Source organism: Rhinolophus sinicus, linkage group LG01 (genome assembly GCF_036562045.2).
Source record: "Rhinolophus sinicus isolate RSC01 linkage group LG01, ASM3656204v1, whole genome shotgun sequence".
Taxonomy (NCBI): Eukaryota; Metazoa; Chordata; class Mammalia; order Chiroptera; family Rhinolophidae; genus Rhinolophus; species Rhinolophus sinicus.
In genome coordinates this window covers 67,237,963-67,243,945 of record NC_133751.1, presented here as the reverse complement: position 1 = coordinate 67,243,945, position 5,983 = coordinate 67,237,963, and the positions used below count along the sequence as shown (strand labels likewise).

General features: G+C 36.1%; 1 pseudogene; it reads right to left on the bottom strand.

The window, feature by feature from the left end:
* Positions 1–2,121: 2,121 nt before the first annotated feature.
* LOC109448994 (large ribosomal subunit protein eL19) lies at positions 2,122–2,689 on the bottom strand (annotated as a pseudogene).
* Positions 2,690–5,983: the final 3,294 nt, after the last annotated feature.

The window sequence follows — 5,983 nt, the reverse complement described above, 5'->3', positions numbered from 1 at the left end:
GGGTTAAAAATAATTGCAAAAACTGCAATTACTCTTGCACCAACCTAATACAAGCCCTTGAAACAGGTTTTGCGAAGGTTTTTTTTTTATGCTTTCTTGCTTATATTCTAGTTATACTCCAATTCCTTCTAGCTCTTCATTCTTTTATCCAATCATCTGGCGATTATCAAGTATCTGTATGCCATAACTATTACAAGGTTAGGGAACACTAACAGCTGTTTTTAGTACTTACTGTTTAGTAAGGGTGATATGTGCACATACTACATGTTAGAAATTGTTAACATTTACAAAAGAGGTTCAGAGAATATGCTTTGGGCATTAGAGATTGCTTCCTGCTTGCGACTGAATCAGGAAAATCTTCATGGACTAGTTTATATCATAAAGAATGCAAGAAATCAGACAAGTGGATATGATAATTTAAACACTCCTGTGTTCAAGTGAACACCTTGAGCAAAAACATAGAAGCTGGAAAGTGTAGCGTGTGCTTTGAGTGTAGAGTAGTTCAGTTAGCTGGAGTATGAAGATGACTAGTGGGAAAAGATTGTAAAATGGTAGTTTAGTCTTTCTGATAGTGAAGGACCACCCCATGAGAAAGGATTGAGAAGGATTGCTCAGTCCTTCTTTGGAGCAGTACAAGGAACATGAGAAGTACTTGAAGCTAAGTTCTAACTCCTCCTGGCTGCCATAAAACTAAAGGAGTGTCAGCCCAAGGCTCTTCAGTTTACTTCATGAATGTGTGGCATTGCTTTGGGATGACTAATCTGACACCAGCAAGGAAATGAGAGATGGAAAACCGAAGAGATTACCAAGGAAGCCAGTATTACATTGATGATGATTGGTGTTTGAACTGAAGTAATATTGGTGGGAATAAAGGGGAAGTGTTGTGTGTTACAGATATTGAGGAGGTAAAATCAATAGCATTTATCAATTGGTTCTATAGACAATGGAGCTGGAGGGATTTTTAAAAGGCGATTAGAGTAGATTTAAGGCTGCTATAACAAAATACCATAGGCTGGATGGCTAATGAACAACAGAAATTTATTTCTCACAGTTCTGGAAGCTGGTGCCAGCAGATTTGGTGTCTGGTGAGAGCCCTCTTCCTGGTTCATAGACAAGTGCCTTCTTACTATAACCTCACATGAAGGAAGGGGACAGGTAGCAATCTGGGATCTCTGGAAAAGGCACTAATCCCATTCTTGAGGTCTCACCCTCCTGACATAATTACATCGGAAAGGCCCAACCCAACCTCCAATTATCATCATATGGGGGATTAGGTTTCACTATATGGATTTTGGGGAGAAACAATATAGTTGATAATATTGCCATATACGGAAGGAAATAGGGAAATTAGGTTTGTTGTGGGGGAAGTCAATGAATACTCTTAGACATTTTGAGTTAGATGTACTAATGAAGAACGAGAAGCGGAGATCTCCGTCATGCAGTTGGAAATTTAGGATTTGAGATGTGACACAAGTGAGGCCAGAAATAAAGGTAATCTCCCTTTCCTCCCAACCTATTATGACCACTTAATGGAATCAATAAAAGTTCTGGAAGGAGTTAGAGTTAGCAAAGGAGTCAGCATGGAAGAACAAACTGATTATGCCCCTATGAAATTCACCACATTTAAGGGGAAGAAGGAAAAGAGAAGCAGAAATAAAAGGAGATCCAGAAACTTAGGTAAGGCAAGTAAGGGGAAAATTGTGTTTGAGCATGAACCTCAGTATATAACAAAGAATTCAAAAAAGAAAAATGGAAAAATAAATAGGACTTTATGTATTATAAGACTTAATATGATGGGGACCAAGATATGGGATGAGAACAATGAGTGGACAGCAGGCATTCTAAAAATTGTTATTAAAGAAATGCACTAATAACTAAACTTCTACATTTTCCTATAATTTCTAGTTTTTCTCCTTTATTATACAAGTTATTTTCATAATATTAGTCAATAGTATATACCTTCAAACTTTTTTTCTAACAGAACAATATGGTGTGTTGTTTTGTTTTGTTTTTTGGCAGATGAAGGCTATTTTATGGAATGATCAATCTGTGTACTGGACAATGGCTAGAAGAGCTGAGTTTCAGCACAGGCCACTATATACAGGTAAGAGAGGTGGAGCTTTATTTCTTGGTCTCTTCCTCCTTGGACAGTCTTGATGATTTCCTCCTTCTTGGCCTGGAGTCACTCTTCATGGCACTTGCATGCTTCCTTGGTCTTAGACCTATGGGCCTCATCCTTCTCAGCAAGAAGCTTCTTTCAAGCCTTGCCTGCCTTCAGCTTGTGAATATGTTCTATGAGAATCTGCTTGTTTTTGAACACGTTGCCCTTCCCTTTCAGGTACAGACTGGGATACATGTGGCGGTCAATCTTCTGAGAGTCACGGTATCTTCTGAATAGTCGACAAAGAATACTCATCCCCCTCATCCAGGTTACCTTCTCAGGCAGTACCCTTTCTTTCGCTTACCTATGCCTATATGCCTGCGCTTTCTACGCGTCAAGGTGTTTTTCCGGCATTGAGCTCGGGAATGCGCAGTCACAAGCTTCCAGATGATCAGCCCATCTTGGATCAGCTTCCAAATCTTCTGACGGGAGTTGGCATTGGCGATTTCACTGGGCTCACCAGACCTTCTTTTTGCCACAGCAGAGGGCAATGGGGGCAAGCCTCTTCTGAAGCCTGAGCATACTCATGGCTGCGGTCTCAATGGTGAAAGGAAAGAGAATGTGGTGTTTTAAAAGTACACTTTATAATGCTAGGAGACAATTGTGATAGAAGGGACAGGAACAGCCTTATCAAGCTAGGTATATATTTCATGTGTAAAATGGGGATAATAATATTGTTATAAGTTGATCTCAGAGAATTGTTATGTGAGTTAGTTGAAAAGAACTATGCAGCATTATATGGATGTAAAAGTTATAGTCGTGTACAACGTAATTCATATTTAGGGATTTTTCTGTGCTTCAGACCTTATTCTGATAAAACTGTCATTACTTTAAACAAGCCATAATTATCTATTTTTTTCTCTGTTTAGTAAATAAATGTTCTCATCTTTCTTACACTTATAAGTTTACTATAATTTTGCCTTCTGTGAGTTGTTTGCATTTATCTTATTTTTGCCCACTTCTGCTGTGGCAAATATGTGCCAAATAAAATGTTAGTATCAGCAAATAAACATCTTTTGTTGGGTGTGTCCTCACTGTCCAAATGTTTGTTTTTAGCCAGAACTATTTGTTTCAAAGGCTTTCATGAAACATGCATTTGTTTTTCACCCATCCCAACAGCTTAAATAATCCTGTCTACATTTCCTTAGGTCACCTTCTATTCAGTACTTCTTCCTTATGAATTCTCCTGTTGGACAGAATTTTTTTCTGAGGCTTCAGTAGTTGCCCAGTAGGAATGCTTATAAAAACATTTGTGGATAGCCCAAACATTTTCAATAACATTTGCTTGGAAAAATTTTACTGGCAGTCAGGACATATTATTTAAACATTATTTCAAAATATTTATGCATCCCCGCAATACTTTGGCGGTGTCTGTATAGCAAGGCTGAATTGATGGTTTTCTAGTTAAGTCTTTTTGTTTGTTTGTTTTTGGTCATTCATAATAGTTGATTGATGAGTGTTGCATAGAAGTTCCACACAGTTGATTTGATTAATTCAATAGTAAGGTGTGTATAACTACCAGGGGGTTTCTGAACTTTCTTCCTTCTCAGAGAAGGGAACTTAATAAACAAATTAGATTAACTTTACCATAATCTCTTCAGATGCTTCTCAGTTGCTATTTTAGCTCTTTCCTTTGTCTTCTTCCCAGCAATAATTCAGAAAATGGTAGATTTGTTAGGATCATTTTGGCATTAAGATTTAGTAAGAGAAGTAGCTTTAGTGAGAACTGTGGTTCTCTATATAAGGCTTACATCATTTTTTAAAGTTATTTTTCATATTCCATGACTATGACTAAATGAAGAAAGAAAACGGATAAATTATTTGTGCATTTATGTGGAATAGTTAAAATAAGAATTTATTTTATTTTGTATATGTTTTATTAGCAGGGTTCATTTTTTTATTTTTCCAAACTAGAGAGGGAAATCTAAGTTGGTCTGTGATTATAATCTGGTCCTTGCATTTATTTATTTATTTTTTATTTTATTTTTTTTGTTGGGGAACAGTGTGTTTTTCCAGGACCCATCAGCTCCATGTCAAGTCATTGTTTTCCATCTAGTTGTGGAGGGCACAGCTCACTGGCCCATGTGGGAATCGAACCGGTGTCCTTGGTGTTATAAGCACTGTGCTGTAACCGCTGAGCCAGCCAGCTGCCCTGGTCCTTGCTTTTAGATGAGCTGATCTGCAAAAGAAAAAAATCAAGAAAATGACCATAACTTTGGCCACTTTAAATTAAAAGGCCTTAGTAAGTATATCTTTTAAAAAACCATATTACATGGTTTTAATTCATGAAAGCTCATGTCTGATTTTGCCTATCCCGGGGTTGCTTAGTTTGCTTTCTGCATTTTTTCCCCCTGCATTTCTCTTTTCTGCATTTTTTTCTCTATGTATTTGTGCTATAGTTTTTAAAATATGATTTTCTCCCTATATACCACTGTGTATATACATCTGATTATGTCATTTTCTGTGCCTGTGTACAATGTGCCTTTTCATGTGTGCCCAGTCTATATTTTCTTTGGATGTCACTACTTACTTTTGATCCCTGTCTATGCCTTTGTCAATGCACATCTTGGTGTGTCTTTGTGTCTGCATGTCTGTCTGTGTATATGATATATATGAGTTTTGTGCTCTTTATTTCTATGTCCATTTTGAAGTATCCTCCTGCTTATATGACTTTGTTCCTCTCTCTTTTCTCTCTCTCATTGTCTTTCTCTCTGAATTTTATTTATGGCTTTTCCAATTTCTATTTGATTTCAGCACTGTACGTATATCTTCATTCCTTTATGATTATAACACATTTGAGTTTTGCTGTGGTGTTATATTTACTAATTAGAATTTAAAATTTCCTCTTCCATTCCATTAGGAAAATAAATTAAAGATCATGAACAGGCAAAATTAATAAAAGAGACACACATGGGCTAATACGTGTATAAAATAGATATATTTTCACTACCGTGTTTCCCCGAAAATAAGACCTAGCTGGACCATCAGCTCTAATGCATCTTTTGGAGGAAAAATTAATATATTGTATTAAAATAAGACCAGGTCTTATATAATATAATACTTTCATGAAAGTATGTAAAAATGTACATATTGTATATGCCATTTATTCATTCAAATTATGTACATAGTGTACCTTCTAAATGCCAAGCATGGTACAGGCACTATAGAGATCTCTATATTGTTTTATAGGGTGTATAAGGTAATGAGAAAACGTCAACCTTCTCTTTTTGTGGATTTAACAAGCATGTGTTATGAAAAATGATACAGTTGCTTCAATTTTGAGAAAAGAGCTTTCTTAAATTTTAAAACAGATATATTTTTTCTATTTTAAAATATTAAATTAAGTTGATCTCTCCTTTTGTGGTTGTTCTTTCCCTTCTTTTCTCCCTTCCCACACTGTGGATCAGTTATCCTCTATTAAAAATTATTTCCAATCCTGGCCAAATAAATATTCTTAGATGCTCTGGAAAAGCTGTGCCTTCGTATAACACATATTATCCTAATGAGTTGTCAAGAAATACTTGTTTAAAGCCTTTGGAAAAAAAAGTAATAAGCCATGTACTTGTCAAAACATCATTTCAATATGGAGCATGGAGAGTCTGAGCAAATACAATATGAAACAATAAAGGTGAATGCTTGGCTCAGTCATTGGAAATTGACACTAATGTCAATGGAAAATCAAACTTGAAAATTTAATTTTTAGTACAGTATTTCTCAAACGTTACTGTAATAAGACTCACCTAAGGAACTATTTTTAAATGCAGATTCCCTAGAAGCCACACTCAGAGATTCTGATTTGGTAGGTCTGGAGTGGGTCATAAA